This window comes from Chrysemys picta, chromosome 4, assembly GCF_011386835.1.
Source record: "Chrysemys picta bellii isolate R12L10 chromosome 4, ASM1138683v2, whole genome shotgun sequence".
NCBI lineage: Eukaryota > Metazoa > Chordata > Testudines > Emydidae > Chrysemys > Chrysemys picta.
In genome coordinates, this window is record NC_088794.1 from 144205747 (window position 1) to 144225798 (window position 20052).

The 20052-nt window shown below is 43.7% G+C and overlaps 1 protein-coding gene across 2 annotated transcripts in view; it reads left to right on the plus strand.

Moving 5' to 3' along the window:
• Positions 1-12965: 12965 nt before the first annotated feature.
• Positions 12966-20052, plus strand: part of ARMH4 (armadillo like helical domain containing 4) — a 114465-nt gene continuing 107378 nt past the window's right edge. For both annotated transcript variants that reach the window (XM_008170941.4, XM_065593841.1), the window contains exon 1: positions 12966-13105. The gene's annotated coding sequence lies outside the window, so the exon portion shown is untranslated. The remainder of the gene's footprint in view (positions 13106-20052) is intronic.

Consider the following 20052-nt stretch of genomic DNA (forward strand, 5'->3'; position numbering starts at 1 on the left):
GGCCTTCTACACCGGCCGTCGCAGATCAAGGCTGTCTTTGATCCTGCCTGTTCTCAGGTTTAATCCCTCTCTAGGGGCAGCGGGGCTTGACACTTTCAGAGGGAGCTGAGGTGATTCTGCTCGTCCCCTTCTTCTTTCCCTGCGCTAGAAACTGTACGGCTCTGGCCCTAGCTGTTTTCAGGCATGCAGTAGTCACCTTAAGAGAGGCTATGTGTAGCGGTGGGGGAAAGGCAGACAGAGAGAGAGCAAGAGAGGGCTTTGGGGGCAGGTGCTGGGTGTGAAAGAGAGAGGGCCCTTGCGGGAGAGGATGACAAGGATGGTTGCTGGGGGTGAACGATGGAGAGGCCCCTGGGGGAAAATGATGGAGGGAGGACGGTTGCTTTGAGGACTGAAACCCAAGTAGGAGAAAGATGGTGATTCATGGGGTGGGTGATTGTGTTTGGAGACTGGAGCATAGGGTCCTGTTAGCCTCCTTTGTCCCCGCCCTCGAGGTGGGGTAGAGTGAGGGATGATCCAGGTTGAAGAGATTTGATTTGATAGTAATAAAGAGGATGGGGGAGTCAATGTGCTAGTGGTCAGAGCATAGGACTGGAAGTCAGGATTCCTGAATGCTGTTATTCCTGGCCCGTGATCTTGGAAATGTTTCACTTTCCTACTGAGAACTTAGGGGAGTTGTGGAGCTTAATTAACATATGCAACATGTTTTGAAATCTCAGGTGAAAGGTGCTATATAAATACAAAGCATTGTATATGTGCAATACAACTCCCATTTCAATCTTGTATAATGAAAATACAAATATTGTTGCCAGCTCTTACAATTTTATCACAAGTCTGGCGCTGTTTGTTTTCCAATTCCTGGAATCGTGATTATATGAAACTTTCAGCTTTCATTTTTAGAAAAGTAAAAAATAAGTTGCTAGCCCTCACAGTTGTAGAGAAAAGCATGAAAATGGTGAACCCTAACTGCTCAAAACTCAGAAAGCAAATTGTAAAAAAGATATATTATTTTAAGATCTCATGATTGATACGCCAATCTCATGATTTTTAGGATCTGACATGATTTTTGAATGCTTGGGTTTGGCAATGCTAGAATATTATTTCATGAGATTATGATATTATTATGATTGGTGTTCCCCCAATGCCTGCAGAGTTCAGGGGTTCCCCCACCACCCAGGGCAGCTGGGACCTGTGGGGTACCCTGACGCCCGTAGCAGCTTGGAGCTCCCGGGCCGCCAGGGGTACCCGGAGTACCCTGCAGCTCCCAACCACCCCAGGCTGAAGTCACGGACTCTGTGGCTTCCGCAACCTCCGTGACTAAATTGTAGCCTTACTTATGGGGGTGCTGGGTAATATTAATGGTCCATATCTGAAGTCATTTGAGCAAGAGTTTCCTGAGATGCAGCCCTTTAAAAACAGCATTGTTCAGAATCAACTTAGTTCTTCTAAATTTTTTTGTGAATGCCTGGGGCTCAAACTATGGCTCTGATCATTACCCAAATGATCTCAGTCACTTGACATTTATCTCAGCTAGTGCATGACATTCACTGGCTATTTAGGGAAGCAATATTGAAAAAGTTACTAATCTTTTGGAGTTTGGATCGAGAGGTTGGCTCATGCTCAGTGGCCAAGCCAAAGAGACTGAAGGATCCATATGAAACAAGATTAGGGCTCTACTGAAGAAGAGGGTTTCCAGGCAAGCTGTTGTTACATTAACAGGATGGTGCAAGTTGACATCCAGTGACCACTGAACCTGAGCTGCACCCATGCACTGTGAGTTCATGGCAATTTTCAGAGAATGTGTCTTGTGCTCATAAGGTGACCAGACATTCCAATATTATCGGGACCATCCTGATATTACAGGATTTGTCTTATATATGGAACTATACCCTGCCACTTCCCCTTCCCCTCCAGAAAAGTGTCCGATTTTCACACTTGCTATCTGTTCACCTTATGTGCATATTCCTTGCATTTTTCAGGGCTCCTTTTGCAAGTTTTGCCCTGATACCAAAATGTATGGTTTGGGTGATATTTTAAAGTGTTTTAAAATCCACATTCAGATTCTGATTTTACTTCAGAAGTTTTGTTGAAGAAATTAGCAGGAAGATGACAGGATAATGTAGTCATATTTCCTGAATGATGGCATTGAGTGTGATCAAAGGAAAGCAAGTCGCTCGGTTATTTGGTCAACACAGCCCTCCTAACATGAGCTATTCTTAACATTTCCAGATGTTTATAACTTTTCTGGTGCAGAGCGAGGGAATATGGGGAATTGGAGCAGTGAGGCAGAATGTGGGGGGTGTTAGAGTAGTGTAGAGATTGAAAGGGTAGAGAGATGGGAGGGGAATACTGGGTGAGGTGTTTGGGGCTGTGGCTAAGGGAGAGAGGGAGGGAGGGTAAATGGGGATGGGTGGTAGGGGAGAGAACAGAGATTCAGGGGGGTTGGAGCCTGACTGAGGTGATTAGAGGGGGCGTGGAATAGGTAGCAGGGGGAGCATGGGAGGGGCTAGTCTGAGCCCTTTTCCCAGCCCCCTATGTGTATGCTGGTGTGACGGGTTGGATCACAGAACCCCAATTGGGAGCTGCCACCTGATGTGCCAAGACTACTTCTACCCCTGCTTTCCATGCCAGCGCAGGACTCCAGCACCCTGTCTTGCTGAGCCAGACACTCCCGTCAGCTCCAACACAGACCCAGGGTCTGAATTACTTGCCCCAAAGCTGCAGGTTTACCTGAAAGCAACTCACAGAAGTGTGCTTGTCTTTAACGCTCAGATGCCCAACTCCCAATGGCGTCTAAAACCAAATAAATCCATTTTACCCTGTATAAAGCTTATACAGGGTAAACTCATACATTGTTCGCCCTCTATAACACTGATAGAGAGATATGCACAGTTGTTTGCTCCCCCAGGTATTAATATACTCAGAGTTAATTAATAAGTAAAAAGTGATTTTATTAAATACAGAAAGTAGGATTTAAGTGGGTTCCAAGTAGTAACAGACAGAACAAAGTAAATTACCAAGCAAAATAAAATAAAATGCGCAAATCTATGTCTAATCAAACTGAATACAGATAATCTCACCCTCAGAGATGCTTCAGTAATTTTTTTCCTCAGACTGGACACCTTCCAGGCCTGGGCACAATTCTTTCCCCGGTACAGCTCTTGTTCCAGCTCAGATGGTAGCGAGGAGATTCCTCATGATGGCTCCTCTCCTTAGCCAGCTGAAGACAAAATGGAGGGGTCTCCCAGGGGTTTAAATAGACTTTCTCTTGTGGGTGGAGATCCCCTCCTCACGCCTATGCAAAGTCCAGCTCCAAGATGCAGTGTAGGAGTCACCTGGGCAAGTCACATGTCCATGCATGACTCACAGTTTTTACAAGTAGCATCCTTTATTTACATGCTACCTTGAACGTCCTCAAGTAGACTTCTTATGTGGATTGAAGCCCCTTCCCTACACATAATTCCAGATCTGAGGTAGGAGCTCTGCATCTCCATGCTCCTGCCCTGTATCCAGATAGTACATGCTGCACTCCTCCCAGTACCACCACCTCCTCCAAATTTACCAGAGGCGTGGAGCTGGGGGCAGAGGGGCTTGGAGCAGTGTATTTTTGTGTCTGTGGGGTGAGGGGGGGAGAAGGTACTTGAAGCAGCAGAGGATATGGGGGTGGTCCGAGCATGGATGGGTGCAATGGAAGGAATTTTGGAGGAGTTGAAGCAGCGTTGGAGCACTTTGGAGGAGTCTGAGCAGTCAAAGGGAATATGGGAGGTTGGAGCAGCAAGGGAAAATGTGGGGTGTGATGGAACAGTTCATTGAATTATGGGGTGGAAAGGAAGGTGAGAGCTGTGCAGTGGGGATGTTGGGGAGCTTCATCTCTGTCCCCCCCCCAAGCCCTTATCATGTCCCTTTTGTCCAGTCCTTCAAAAATGACCTCATTGAGTCTAATGTCCCTGTGCTCTTCCAGCATCCTCTTCTTAGCTCCTCAACCCGTGGGTCCCATGCTGACACCTGTCTCTGTGTGGGGGAGGACTGGGCTGTGCTGTCAGGCAGAGAAACAGGAGAGGAGGAGTTGTGGAGGGACAAACATAAAGTATGGAGATATACCTATCTCATAGAACTGGAAGGGACCCTGACAGGTCATTGAGTCCAGCCCCCTGCCTTCACTAGCAGGACCAAGTACTGATTTTGCCCAGATCCCTAAACAGCCCCCTCAGGGATTGAACTCACAACCCTGGGTTTAGCAGGCTAATGCTCAAACCACTGAGCTATCCCTCCCCCCAAAAATTAAAAAATCCAACCCCCTGCTCAGAGCAGGACCAATCCCCAGACAGATTTTTTGCAACATGCAGCCAGTTATTTTGCAATTGGGGGAATCATTGCTAAGGAGCCAGAGAGAGTAGATGGGGAGAGCTGTGCTGGACCCAACCTACACCTAACACAATGAATGCAGCTGGAGTGCATGCAGATAAATGCTGGAACACAAATAATTGCAAACTGTCTTAGAACTTCCTCATGTCTACCTCTTATGGCTCCATACTGAACCATTCTCCGAGGCTATTGTCAGGTCCAGGTAGCAAAGTTAAGGATGCATCTGGCATGTACCTTAACTTTGTACTTCCCGCTTTTCATTCCGGAAAGGCATGCGGCACCACTGGGCAACCTGACCACTGTGTAAATGTGAAGCTTTTGGGCTTTAATATGAATTAAAGTGGGGCCTTTTATCATACAGTCTATATAAAGTAATACTTGTATTATTTGTTTAAGCATTAACAATGTGCTTGGCACTGTACAAGACACAAGTCAGATATTGCTATAGCCCTAAAGAATTTACAAAGCTGATACAGATTAGACAGGATCCAACAAGCAGCTCAGAGAACAGAATGACTACAGTTTGCTGCTTTTTTTTTTTTAATCTACTATTGTTGACTTGCTATTTGTGGGTATCTTGAAAGAACAGAGTCTCAGGGAGGTGTTTGAATGACAAGAGGTTGATGGGTTGAACAAAGCCCACCAGAAAGTTTATAGAAATGGTACAATTTAAATTGAAAACAGTACATGTCATCAGTCTCACTGGAAAAGCAAGTATCACAGGGGTAGCTGTATCCACAAAAACAATGAGAAGTCCAGTGGCACCTTAAAGACTGTTTTTACCCACCAAAGCTAACGCCCAAATAAATCTGTTAGTCTTTAAGGTGACCCTGGACTTCTCATTGTTTTACTCAAGAAACAGTATAGAAGAAAATGGAAATCCTTTCTATAGTGCAATATTGTGCTGTACAGAATGGTTGCATCACTGAGTGTAGTGCAGTCATGGTGAAAATTGCTATTAGAATGTGTATGCATTGGGGCAGAGTTAAGGTTGTTTTGATTTAACTCTGCAGTTGCTGAGGAGCTTAGATCTCAGTTTCCTGATTCTACACTTAAATGTAACCTTAAGGCAGGAGTAGTCAATTATTTTTTGTCAAGGTCAAAATTTCTTGGTCAAGGTATAGTCAAGGTCCAGACTCCAGAGAAAATAATAAATATAATAACAGTGATAATAATAAGTCAATAAAAAGATTTTGGGGTCAATTCAAAAGCATCTGGCAATCCGGATTTGGCCTACAGTCTGCCTATTGACTATCCCTGCCTAAAGGTTTACAGTTTAGGCACATTTTTCTTGTACGTTTGTTATTTCTTTGTAAAAAGGAGAGAAAAAATGTATTCCAGTAAGTGGTTGGGAGAGGTTTTTATGACTGATGGAAACCTGTGTGCTGATTTGAACATCAGAGCCTGAAAAATGGCTGAATGTCCATGCTGGTTGTTCTAAGCCCTCCACTCTGGAGTTGATCCATCTCTAAATACATCTGAGCCAATGCCTGACCATGTTGGGAACTAGAGCCAAGATGCTTTTCTTTGTCTAGGCTGTCTACCAACAGAAGATTCTAAAATCCCCTGACTTAATATATTAGTTGCTATATGCCATTTTTGAAATGTCAAGGCAGTTGGCTAATGTGACTGGTTATGGAGTATATGCCCCCTATTAGTTTCAAGATGTCTGAACCTAACTTGTGTAAAGCATTCCTAGCTACCACAGTGATAGGGATCTTATAAAGACTTGAGGTGATATATTTGACCTTCTGACTGCTGAAATGATTAATTTGAAATCTAAATTCTGGACTAAGGAATTATTCAGCTAATATGTGATTAAAATACTGTAATGTCTTAACCTGAATTCTTTATTACCTGCTTCATCCAAAATCCTTTCTTATTTACGATTACTTGGCTTGATTCAGACCATTAATCATGAAAAATAATTTCTTAAATGTGCTTTTTGAAGCAAATCACAAGCCATACTTGGACTATATTAGGTGTCTTTTGAAAAATGATCTCCTAACCATACGATTGTGGGGTTAGAAGAGATCAGAGTTTATATCGGATCACGTTACCATCCTGGTTGCCCTTGGAATTCTTTTCTTAAACAGAGTTAATCAATCACAGTTAAAATGAGCTCTGAAATGCAAGCAACAGCTAAAAGAGCACTTATAATGGATGGTCTTCAATGGGTATAGGAATTATTGATAATAAAAGCCAAATATAGCTTCAAAGTATGTCAGTGTTTCATAACAAATTCTAGCTAGAGCACGCTGGTTTAATCAAGGAAGCTGCTCCTAAAATGTGAAATGTAGTCCTGTTTTCCCAGATATGTAACTGATCGAGAAACACAGATGGCAGTGCTGAACCATAAGATTCAGACTATAAATACCTTCAGGATGACAATATAAATGAAGATAATTATTCACAGTCTCAGAAGGTAGGACAATGAAATTAGATATTAAAAGGAATTTAGAGGAGAATAAAAATCTAGCTCTATCCAACCCTCCAAAGAATGCTCCCTGAACTTTGACCATTGCCCTCAACTTGCCAGCTCTTGGCTACAGTAATTTCCCATGATAAACATGTCGGTATTGCTGATAATGAGGCTTGGAGGTATTGGCCATTCCTTGTTAACAGTTATCCTTTTGTCCCTGCCTTTGAATCTTGCAGGGAAATAGCACTATTTGTGTGGATGAAATATGGGATGTCTTTAGAAGAGTACTTTGGAGAGTGGTTATTTCTAAGTTTTCTGGAAATAACTGGTTTCAGAGTAGCAGCCGTGTTAGTCTGTATCCGCAAAAAGAAGAACAGGAGTACTTGTGGCACCTTAGAGACTAACAAATTTATTAGAGCATAAGCTTTCGTGGACTACAGCCCACTATGCATCCGAAGAAGTGGGCTGTAGTCCACGAAAGCTTATGCTCTAATAAATTTGTTAGTCTCTAAGGTGCCACAAGTACTCCTGTTCTTCTTTTTGCTGGAAATAACTGGCTGCCGAGTTTACATCTTGTGAGGTTGCCATCTGTATAGAAGCTGTTTTCAATACATATGCCCTGAGACAGAAAGCCTAATAACACTCTTGAAAGAAAATACAGCAAATGTATGTTATTTTAAAATTGTACTCTAAGCTATTTAATAGAAATACACAGGTATGCTTTGCAAATAAGATACAAAATAAATCCTCTGCAAACAACTATAGGCACAGTACATTGCTTGCGACAATGCCAAAAATAAAAACAAAATCTTAAATTTTGAAGTAGATTAAGAATTAACTCTATGAATGATAAAGTCTATTAACTATTCATGAATTAGTATTTCTGGTGCTGCGACACAATTCCTTTAGACAATTTGTCTATCATTAGATAGTCAAGCTGGGGGGAAAGAAGTGTAAAAGATAAAGTGTCACATTCCTGTTCTTCTGTCTTATCAAGACCAAAATCTGCAAGTTAGTAGAAATTAACAGTGGGGAGATATCCTCAAATAAACTGAATTCAATAAAAAAATGGGGCCACTGTACAAACTGTTATTCATTTTCATAGTTAATTAATTGGAAATGTCAGTTTTTAAATCTATCTGAAGGTACTGCAGAATTTAAGTTCAGCTTTACCTGGGGCTTTACGTATAGCTTCCTACAGTGGTAGCTAATGGTGAGTTATAGTCTATGAAATGATAAGCACAATAATATAGTAGAATTATTTAAAGTGGAACACTCCGGTTCTCAGCCGATGCACAGATTAAAAAGTTGTTCCAATAAAGAGAATAGATCTCTTAAAGAAAATTCTGAAAATAGTTAAAATGATATAAAATGCTCTACTGAATAAAAATTCACCGTTATCAGACATCACATATAATATGTTCAGTGAGGCTTCCGGTATCTGTGATGTAATAAGCTCAGATAGGGTGACTAGATGTCCCTATTTTATAGGGACAGTCCCGATATTTGGGGCTTTTTCTACTATAGGCGCCTATTATCCCCCACCCCCTGTCCCAATTTTTCACACTTGCTGTCTGGTCACCCTAAGCTCAGATAGCTTAGGGAAATACCAACAAGAGCTCACAGAGAGTAAAGGCAACATTTAAATTGTTAACGTTTATTTCTGTGTCGAATGACTGACAGATTAGTTACTGGAGATATTCAGCACAGAAATCTCAGCCCAACTCAGTTTGGATTTTTGCTTTGCAATTCATCTTTAAATCACCTGGAAGCATCTCCATTAAGTGGAATTATTCTTCCCATTAAAGAGGTGTCGTTGCTATTAAATAACATGGAGTTTAAATTGATTCTCTAGGAGAGGGTTCTGTCCCCATTTTACAGATGGGAAGAGAGAGTTTAAAGTGTGGGTCCACGTTGAAAAGTGTATCATGGAGTTCACAGTCTATTTCAAATGTGCTCATCTTACAAGTAAATAGATGTGGTTTTTTTTTCTAAATGCCAGCCCTGTAAACTCAACCTGATATCAAGCTCAGTCAAGAGAATCTATATGGATTCTTTCTTTCGTCATCCCTAACAATAATTAAAAGGGTGTCCAAGCTACATTATGCCTATGCAACCGCACTGGTGATTGCAATTTAATAATTAGTCCCACAAGAAGAAATAGACTCCAGCTCACACCGTCTCAGTTCGGTTGGCTCTGCAATGCTCAAAGGAGCATTTTTGTCACTAAAATCAGCAGCTATGACTTGGAATACACACTCAGAACAGATCTGCTGAGTAAGAAGGTGCCATTTTTACATAGTCACTTTCCAAAGCAGAACTACACTTTAAGTGGCTTGCCCAAGGTCACACATGTTAGTCCCAGAGCCAGGAACAGAGCCCAGGAGTCCTGACTCCCAGGTCCTTGCTCTAAGCTCTGTAAGATACTCATTCCCTTTCATATGTCTATTAAAAGGCATAAAATCAATGCAGTGAATACCAAAACACATTATACATTTATACTTTTCCAGAAATAAAATGCTGAAAAAAACAAACCGAACTCAGCTGAATATGAACCATCTGTCGATTTCCTGTAGCCCTTGGATATCTTACCCCGTCCTACATACCAAGCTTCAAAAGACTAATAATACAATGTTAAAAGGAAAATGACACATCATGCCAAAGCAAGTTAATCTTAATTGACATTCTTAGGGGTGCCTTGGGGTTTAGCTGTATGACTCTCATTAATGTTAAATGGAGTGCTACCATTGAACCCACACAGAGAGCTTGAAAACTTATCCCAAATATTTCAAAACTGGGTACCTAAAGTCACACACTTCAATCCACAGACGTAAATAAAAGTGGCCCAACTTTTGGAGCTGCTGAGCATCCACGGCTCCCACCTACCTTTAAAAAAAAAATGCAAACCTTTTGGTGGGGGTACTTCACATCCCATCTCTGAGCCTCAGATCTGAATCATCATCCTCGCTATGCCAAGGAGGACTGGCTGGGATCCCCATGAAAGCCTGATGAATTTGCTATTATTGGCTACTGAGCCACTCAAAGTATATTAGCTTCTCACTGGGCTAATAGAGTCTGTCTGTTCACCACTCCCAGTACCCGATGGCTGAACGTACATGACTCCAAGACTGAACAAAAGTCTCATGGCTGGGCAAAGTGCACCTATAGGCTACAAGGCCAAGACTTTGTCTTTTGTCATGTGATTGTATGACTATAAATTAGGGTAAATTCATGTTTTGATCCTGGTCTCTGCATTTTTACATCAAGAAAAACAACCTCTTAGGAGGGTTATGAGCAGAAGTGTTATGAGCAGAGCACAGGTTCCTTTGGGGAAATCCAAATCAAGCAGAGCTAGATTCATATAATATGAGGTAGGACAGTCTTACCACTTGGGGAATCCCAAACAGTGGAAGTTCTACTGGGCTTTTTCCTCTAGCTCTGTGGCTAGAAATGAGAACTGGGCCTTGGGTATTTTCTTCTCTAGTCCCTGAAATGGGAGTGGGTTAGAAAATCATTCCAAGAGTTCTGGGAATTACAAAGAGGCATCCTAGAATCATTGAATATCAGGGTAGGAAGGGACCTCGGGAGGTCATCTAGTCCAACCCCCTGCTCAAAGTAGGACCAACACGAAATAAATCATCCCAACCAGGGCTTTGTCAAGCCTGCCCTTAAAAACCTCTAAGGAAGTAGATTCCACCACCTCCCTAGGTAACCCATTCCAGTGCTTCACCACCCTCCTAGTGAAAAAGTTTTTCCTAATATCCAACCTAACCTTCCCCACTGCAACTTGAGACCATTACTCCTTCTTCTGTCATCTGGTACCACTGAGAACAGTTTAGATCCATCTTCTTTGGAACCCCCTTTCAGGTAGTTGAAAGCAGCTATCAAATCCCTCCTCATTCTTCTCTTCTGCAGACTAAATAATCCCAGTTCCTTCAGCCTCTCCTCATAAATCATGTGCTGCAGCCCCCTAATAAATTTTGTTGCCCTCAGTTGGACTCTTTCCAATTTTTCCACATCCTTCTTGTAGTGTGGGGCCCAAAACTGGACACAGTACTCCAGATGAGGCCTCACCAATGCCGAATAGAGGGGAACGATCACATCCCTCGATCTGCTGGCAATGCTCCTACTTATACAGGCCAAAATGCCATTAGCCTTCTTGGCAACAAGGGCACACTGTTAACTCATATCCAGCTTCTCATGCACTGTAAGCCCTAGGTCCTTTTCTGCAGAACTGCTGCCTAGCCACTCGGTCCCTAGTCTGTAGCGGTGCATGGGATTCTCCCTCCTAAATTCAGGACTCTGCACTTGTCCTTGTTGAACTTCCTCAGACTTCTTTTGGCCCAATCCTCTAATTTGTCTAGGATTAATCAATCAGCTGTCCTGCTTAAAGCTGGTCCTGGCTATGCACATAACATTTTTGTGAGGAAAATGGTGAAGTGATTCAGTTGTCTTGTATACTGGGATTAAGAAGGTGTAAAAACAAGAATATGACAAAACTGGAAAACACACCATGTGTGGGCTCAGACGGATGACTATTTATTTTATGACCGGGAAAGGATTAATCAGATGTTTACCATCGAAATATGTATGGGAGTAATTCAAAACGTAGTGTTTGCACAGATTACGACTAGCATTGCTATATTAAAGAGAATAGTTTTTTTAAATTGTAGTTTACTTCTGGGCAGGACCAATTTCGTGTTTGATTCATGTTTTGTGGTTTGGGCCCAGAATATATACACTGTAAGACAAATTACTTTTCATTTTCATTGCCCACAATTTCACTGGACAGTTTCATTCTGACAAAAGTTATCAAATTCCAAGGCTTGTACACAAGAGTAGTTCTCTTTATGAAAAGTGTTTCCTTAGCCCCTCAGGATAGTTCTTTGGCTGCTGCCTCAAACCACCAGCATCACTTTGACCGCCATTGCCAACTGTTGAGCGTACAATACTGTTAGGTGACATTAACTTGCCTGCAGTACATTCAAAAATACTTTTCTTTCTAACAATGACTTGAGTGCCAATGAACGTTTACAGAAATAGGACACTGTGACCGAGAGAAACTGACCGGCAGTGAATTATATGCTTAAGGTATTTTTTAGCAACGTTCTGATCACAAAGGTTGAAGCAGGGGTTAACGTAAGGGCTGGGGGAAAACTGGCGGGAAGCACAACTTCCCCTCCTTTCCCTGGCTTCCATTAACAGTCCCCACTCCCTCCCCACTGCTCCCCTCTTGTGACATGAAAGCTCCTCTTCCTGTTGTGGAACCTACTCCAGAAGTGTTCAGTAGGCAGAATGCGGCCCAGATCTAGACTGCCAGACACTTTTGAATGGACCCTGAAATCTTTTTATTTACTTATTATTATAATTGTTGTTGTTTTTTATTATTTTCTCTGGAGTCTGGACTTTGACTATACCTTGACCAAGAAATTTGGACCTGGACAAAAAATATTTGACTACCTCTTTAATCACTGCAGAGGGCGAGGCCAGTGACCCCCAAGCGCCTGCACCATGCCAAGGATAAGAGGATTGGGGTGCAAGGGGGCAATCCACCCATCTGGTTCCCAAAACCTCCCTTCTTCACACTTTGCCAGCAGCTGTCCAGCGTGGCAGGGGGTAGGGTGACCAGACAGCAAATGTGAAAAATCGGGACGGGGATGGGGGGTACTAGGAGCCTATATAAGACAAAGCCCCAAATATCAGGACTGTCCTATAAAATCGGGACATCTGGTCACCCTAGCAGGGGGAGGAGATCGCACTGAATTGTCCCCGCACCCGCAGTGTAGGAGACGGCACAACGGCACCCCTGTACTGCAGGGGCCAGGCGCTCTCTGGGTAGCCTGCCCCTAACCCGCACCCCAAAGCGACTCCCCACCACGCTCAGTCCCGCAGAGCCAGGGAACCGCCGGGGAGTTCGCACGTGTTGTGACCCGGCTCCTTCCCCTCCGTGGCCGCTCAGCCAGGCCGTGGCCACCCTGCGCCCTCCGCGCAGCCTGCGGCGGGAGCCGGGGACAAGGCACCGGCGAGGGCTGCAGCAGCAGCCGCCGCCGGGGGGAGGGAAGGGGAGCCCGCCCGCGGGCGGCTCCTATGGGCACCGCCGTGCCGGGGCGTGCCCGGCCGCTGCCTCCCGCCCAATCCTGGAGCGGGGACGGACGCCTCATGAATAAGAAACAGGGCCGGGCTCCCCCGCCCCTGTCTCTCCTCCCAGCCCAGCCCCACTGGCCAGGCGAGCAGCCGGCGGCGGGATGGTGAGCGCTGGCCCGGATCGCTTCCACTGTGCCTTGGCAGTGCTGCCCGGCTGAAGGGACACGCGGGGCCCAGGTGAGAGGCGGGCAGGGGGCAGCCCGCTGCAGCGGGGCTGGGAATGGCAGGGGCTGGGGGCGTGCGGGGAGCCGGGGCGATGGTTGAGAGGCTCCCTAGAGAATAGATGCCCCGATCCGTGCAAGGAAGCTGCGCAGGCCTGGCCGGCCGTGTGATGCCCGGCGACAGCCTCCTTTGTGTTCCATGGATGCTGCTGCCTCTGGCCTCCTTGTGTGTGTGTGTTTGGGGGGGGGTCCTCTCCTCCGCCTCCGCCTCCTCTCCCCACTTCTCACGGGCACAGCAAGTTCCCAGCGCCCGCCGTCGCCCCTTTCTCCTCTTCGATCCCCTAGCCCGTGGCATGCCGCGAAGCTGCCCCTCGAATGGGCTTCAGGCAGAGAGATCTGTTCCTTTGACTTTTGCAGGCAAGGATGCTCTGGAGTGGCTACACTAGGCTGGCTGCTGGTGCCCTCCTTCCCTCTGCCACTGCCCACGGGAACAAGGCTATTGTTCGGAATGGCCACTTCATCAGAGACCTGGCTAGATGAGGGCAATGGGTAACCTCCCTGCTTCTTCCTTAGCCTGTTGTGTATAGATGCGGTCTGAATGTCTATGGCTTATAATGAGCGGAGTGCCAGAGATTAGCGGGGGAAGGGAAGGAGTTGGCACTGTCAGGATAGTTTTTATTGTTGCATCCTTCTTGCCCACCTTGGAGCTGCTGTCCTCAGTGCAGATTGTCGGCTGTCACCGCATGCCAGGCCTGTCATTCACCTTTAACATAGCTGTTGGATTACAGTGCATTGTCATCTCAGTTAGATTTTATGCTCCCTTTACAGGAGGGATTTTGCACAGCAGCAGACTTGGGGGAGAGAGAATGCTGGGAAAAGAAATGGACATGGCTGGTCTTTTCCTTTGTTCCCTTCATTGTTGTGTTGCGGGAGGTGTTTGTGTTTCTAAAAATGCTTTCCCCTCAGAGCCCAGCTTCTCCTTTAGCATGAGTGAAATCACAATCCTGTGTTTACGACATCACATTCTGTTACTCTGGAAATAGCTATGGGGTCACCAAAGCATTATTATGGGGTAGATTCTGAAACGTGGCTGTTTGGGTACAAAACCATGAAGAGCACAGATTACTGCTGCAAAAGCATTTTTAAAAAGGACTGAAAGTATTAGTTCTGGCTCTGTGACTGACTCACTGTGTGTCCTTGGGGATGGTACTTAACCTCTGTGTTTTGCAGTTTCCCTAACTGCTTAATAGGGATTATAATATTCACCTAACTTACAGCAGGTTCTGAAAATGAGCTAGTACTTGTACAGTACATTGAAAATGTAAAATGCTATATAAGTGCTAAGTATTATTAATAATATACAATCCTATTCTGCCATGCACTGATACCAGTTACTGTTTCCCGAGGCAGATTGTCTCTTAAGACCACCTCAGGGTCAAGTAAGATAAGAATATAGACTGTGAGGAGGAAGCCCTTTGTTTCAACACAAACGGCTTCCATAATTTGCAGAGATGAGTTGAGAAACATAAACTTTGTTTTTGTAAAACCAGAGGTGAGTTGGATCTCGATTCTATTTTTATCTGAATTTATAATGGTCCAGGATGGTTGTGTTGGATAAAAGGTTCCCATTTTTACTGCTCATTAGTAAGGAAAACAATGAAAAAAACGTGCCAAGGAAGCAGATTTATCTTTTATGTGGAAGGTAAGTTTTTATGATTGATAGATTTCCTCAGCATGAAACAAGGTGGTAGCAAGTCCAAAACAACAACTGATATTTTGCAAGCTGTGCCCAGCCAGCCTGCCCACCCTCTATCTCAGCAGTAATTTAACACGTCTCTGCTCATGCTTTCCCCATACCTTCTCCTCCCCCCTGTGATCACTCGAAAGAACATGAACATAGAGGAGGACTCATTGGTTCAGTTGTAGTGTAGTGTGAGCATCAATATGAAAGGTGTAGAAAGCAAATGGAGATGTTGAGCTTTTTAGTAGCATGGTCAAACATAGGTGTTATCCTGCTCATTATCAGTAACACAGTCAAGCAATGGTGGGACTGGCCTCTGTATGAGTAGTAGCATGGGGTGCCCTGCATGGTAGTATGTGTCAGGTGAGGGGGTGTGCTTTTTAATTCGTGTATGTAGCACCTAGATACCAGTGACGAGTGCATTAGAAATGCCTAGAGAGTTTGGACAGAGATGTTAAGAACCAATATATGAAGGAACTTGGCTTAAAGAGGACAGGTCTGGCATCTGCGAGAGAGAGCCCATCAGTTGACAGGGGCCATGTTAGGGGAGTGACCTGCAAGCATAGGGAGGTGTGTGTGGTGAAGAGACCCAGGGATGCTGGAACAATTTTTATAGTGGGGGTGTTGTTGATAGAAACCATGGAAACCACGCATTTGGTGTTTGTTATTACTACTTCAAGCCAGGGGGTGCAGTAGCACCCCTGGAGAGACCCCGAAAAGCAGAGTGATCAGAATGATGACTCTGAAATGAAGAAAGAGAGAGGATCCCTGAAGCAGAGAGCACACAGCACATAGCTGTTAGAGTGAAGCTTCAAGAAGAGGTGTGGAAGTTGCCCTGCATATTTGTCTGTCTATCTGTATATAGATATACAGAGAAAACTAAGGATTTATATAGATAAATATCTAAACATCATATGTAGTCACTGACAAAGCAAGATAATATTACTAACTGTTTGAGAATACCATATGAGACATACTGTGCTGTTTTCCTTTTATTTTTCCATTTCTTTTAAAAAGACAAAAACTGCAATAAAATATACATTTAAAAATCACAAATGACCCTAGGAAATATGAGAAGGGAGGGTCAAGATGTCTCCGTCCTGGACCATTGTAGCGCAGATAGATGACTGATATGGAGGTTCTGTTTTGCTTGGTCTTTCATCCTTTTTAGGGCAGATGCCTGCATAGAACTGGTAAATAACGTAGTTTGTTTCTTGGAAAACTAAAGATATTTTGGCTTCTTGATACATGTTTGATGCTGTAGTGAACTTATCCATGGGGATGCAGTAGATTGCATATGGAGTGGCAGAATGATAGAGTCTTGTTCCACCCTCTTGCTGAATCTGATGGGCATGTTTGTTATTGGCTCCTTTTTTTAAACCTGTCTTATTCCTTGAGATTTGGCTGGAAGCTGTCAGCTGTGAGAGCAGGCCAGATAGTTCTAGCTGGTTGAGGTTTGTTTATCTGAACTAACTGGGAATGAAAAGTGTTCAGATGTGTGCTGTATTGGAAGACTGAACTGGCAATAATTTAGCATGAGGAGAAATACAGGAATTTGTCCATAAAAATATGGCAAGAGTTAGAAGTCTGTAATGTCAGACCACTGATATGTATAATCCCTTGACTTTTGTGTCCATCATAATGGGTAAAGCCTTGGGGGCAGTGTGCATTAGCACTCCAGTGTTAAGGAATTTGATAGCTGGCAATGACTCTACTGTGTGTTTTGCACATATTTTCATATTTATATTGAGGAGTTCCAGCGTTTTTCTCGTATTCTTTTTACCAACCAGCAGATGAATCGCCCTGCTGAACACGTATGGGACCATTCAGCTGGGCAAAGCTGGGATAATCAAGCTTGCACTCAGAGATGTGGAGAGCCGTGTACCACAAAGGTCATCCAATGATTTGTCTGAAGTGGATGACCTGTTAATCCTCTTGTGCTTTTTCTACATGACACATGCAGTCACTTCAGTAACTTCAGAGCATAAGCGTAAGCTTGAGACGTGGAAGATGGACCATCAGAGCAATTGTATTTATTCAGGTGTCTAAAAGCTTGATGCACGTCCCCTGTCAGAGTGTTTGCAATTGGAAAATATGGTCAGAACTTACCAAAGGCCAGAAGATAGCAGAGAGGGTAGTTTTCCATGGAAACCCTATCAGTTGAGATATATTAAATTAGACTGGACAAAGTTCTGTAAAATATATAGTAGGGAACAATTATGCGGTAGCAGGGGATAAGCTTTGATGCCCTAATAGGTCTTTTCTGTCATTAGCTTCTGTGATTCTCTGACAGCTATTTGCTGTTTGTTGCACACATCCACCAGCTCTTTGGCTATGCAGTGGGTGACTTTCCTGAATGGGGAAGTCACCTGTTATCTTCACTCCCCACCTGCCATCCTCAGCCCTGCTGTGTGACAGTAACTGTTGTATTTGAGGGATGGGACTTTCTCAAAGCTGAATCTCAATATAAAATAAGAACTTCCTGACAATGGTAACTCAGAACCTGCCATCACTCTTAAACAAAATAATTGACTCTTCGCGTATTGAGATTCACTTATGAGAAAAAAATCCATTTTAGTCAGCTGTGATAATTGCCTTCACACCGCAGGGCCGGTGCTGTAGCCTGGCTCAGAGAAAGCCTAATCAACACTGTTCTTAAAACAGTGCCTCAGCTGGTGGCCTGTTTACAGGAGAGCTCCTGACATGGCTTACATTTTTCAGCTTAGTGACTCACCCAAGGCTAGAGATGAAGTCAGTTTCAGGATCAGAACTCTGGAGTTCCTGGCTTCTAGTTGTATTCCCAGATCACTAGAGCACGCCCCTCCCTCAGCTCATTTCCTTGCTATGATCAATCCCCTCCTGCTTCCTTTCCTTTTTCTTCCAGGCCAACTGATATAAACCTTTCATTTTACACTGCCCCGCTGCCTCCAAGAGTGATTTCTCTGTTATGATGGTCCACCAGTGCCTCTTCAAAGAGAAGAGCTGGGTTTTCCCTCCAGACTAGCTGTGTTGCTCAGCAATGCTGGACTGTTTTAACCCCTGATTCCTGTAGGATGAAACAACAGCAGTGACTTCATAGTTGAGGCTGTAACTAGCTTTCCACAAGGAGCCTGATTTTGATTCCCCCTCTAAATTCCTTTCTCCTGGAAGGTGTTAGCCTAAAGGGGATATTTTTGGCAAGACTTGAGGACATTCAAAGTGTTTGTGGGCCTTGGAAAAATTCTTCTAGTGTATTCTTCTACCCTGTGAACAAGAAGCCTTTATTTTAGTCCAGTTATGGGGATGTGGTTAGGTCCTAATGAACAATGCAAACTTTAACCAAGTTATACATGGGTCCCCTGACTCAACATGTTTGTAGGATACACAGACCCTACAACAGCCAGAAAAGAGAATAGATAGGTGCAAACAGATCCATGGCTCAGTGCAGCACAAATAATGAACTGCTTTGCACTTGATTACTAGTTAAGACCTGAATCGGCTTTGCTTTAAGCTTTCCACTGTTAATTTATTTAATACATTATATTATTTTATTTAAGAGGATAGCCAGGGGGATACTTGTAATGCTTCTTAGATGCAAAATCCAATCCAGCCTTTTTTTTTTTTTTTTTTTTGTTAAAGCTAAGTCAGGCCTTAAGCTTTGCTTAATCTTCTTTGAAATAGGTCCTTGCTGTCATTAACAACTTCTTAGGCCCCAATCCTGCAATGAGCTCTGTGCCGCTGTGCCTGCAACAGAGCCCTGTTCAAGTCAAGAGATCTAAGTTAAATTCCCGGCTGTCACAGACTTCATGTGTGACTTGGGCACATCAAACTCTCTGTGTCTCTGTTCCCGTTTGTAAAGTGGTGACAATAATACTTCTTGTCTTCTACGCTTTGTCTGCCTTGTCTATTGAGATTGTAAGCTTTTTCAGGTAAGGGGCACTGTCTCTCACTGTCTATGTACTGTATCTAGCACAACAAGCCTCAGCTGGGACCTCTGTGTACTTCTGTAATGCAGATTATGATAATACTAAGCAAGTACTGCATATCAACCAGTTACGTGCTATTAGTGGTGGTGGTGGTGGAAAGGGGGAGCAGAACCCCCCCACACTTCACTTTAATACTTCCACTTGCTGGATCATTCAATGATTGCGGGTTCTGTTCATTCCCCCTGAAGCACCTGGCATTGGCCACTGTCAGAAGACAGAATACTGGGCTAGATGGATAATTGGTCTGACCCAGTATGGCCGTTCTTATGTTCTTAAGTAAATAAATACTTTAAGAGTTATACCTGTAAAAATGATATAATTAATTTGAGGGACACAGATGAAAATATATATATTAAACCCACCCCCACACCTTCCCTTACCTGTTTTACAAAGAGTGCATTAGGCTATGTCTACACTGCGAGCTAGAGGTGTGATTCTCCTGCTTGTAGAAACGTATTTGTGCAAGCTAGCGTGAGTACAAATAGCAGCGTAGCCGTGGTAGCATGGGTAGCAGCAGGAGAGGCATAGCTGAGCTGAGCTGTGCCTAGTACATACTCTCCACAGGTTTGTACTCAGCACAGCTCAAGCTGTGCCTTCGCCATGGCTACGGGTGCTATTTATACTCGCACTAACTTGAGGAGAGATAGCATGAGTGTGTGTCCATGAGTAGGAAATCACATCCCTTGCTCATAGTGTAGACATAGGTTGAGAGGGTTACATTTGAAAAACAATTTACAAATCTAATTTGCTTTTCGCTATTGTGGTATATTCGCTTTCTGAATTTCTTGCAGGGAGCACACTAAAAATACCTTTGCAGTTGGTTTTTAGTCAGTTTCATCTCTGGGTTCTCTTGCATGAATGCAAAGCTTGAGTGTCAAGCATTGTTAGGGAAGGTTTGTTTGATTTTTTTTTTTCCCCCCTAAAATTATTTCCATTGAACTTTTTTATATTCCATAGAAATATTTCTATGTCTTATTTATGTGTTTATTTACAAACACTGCATTTTGAGTCAAATTTCCTTTAAAAAATCTTTTGAAAGGACTGTTCCACAATCTCCAAGTAATCTTAGCTGGCAAGCCCTGGGGGGAATGAGGTGAAAATAATCTGTATTCATACAGAAAGGCAGACACCTTCCATTAGGCATTATTGATTTTTTAATTTACACGATATACTTCTGTGCATCTTTTAGTCATTGGAAAGCACTAAGGGATTAGATTGCTAGATTAGCGATTAGATTAGAATATTCCCAGGCCTCAG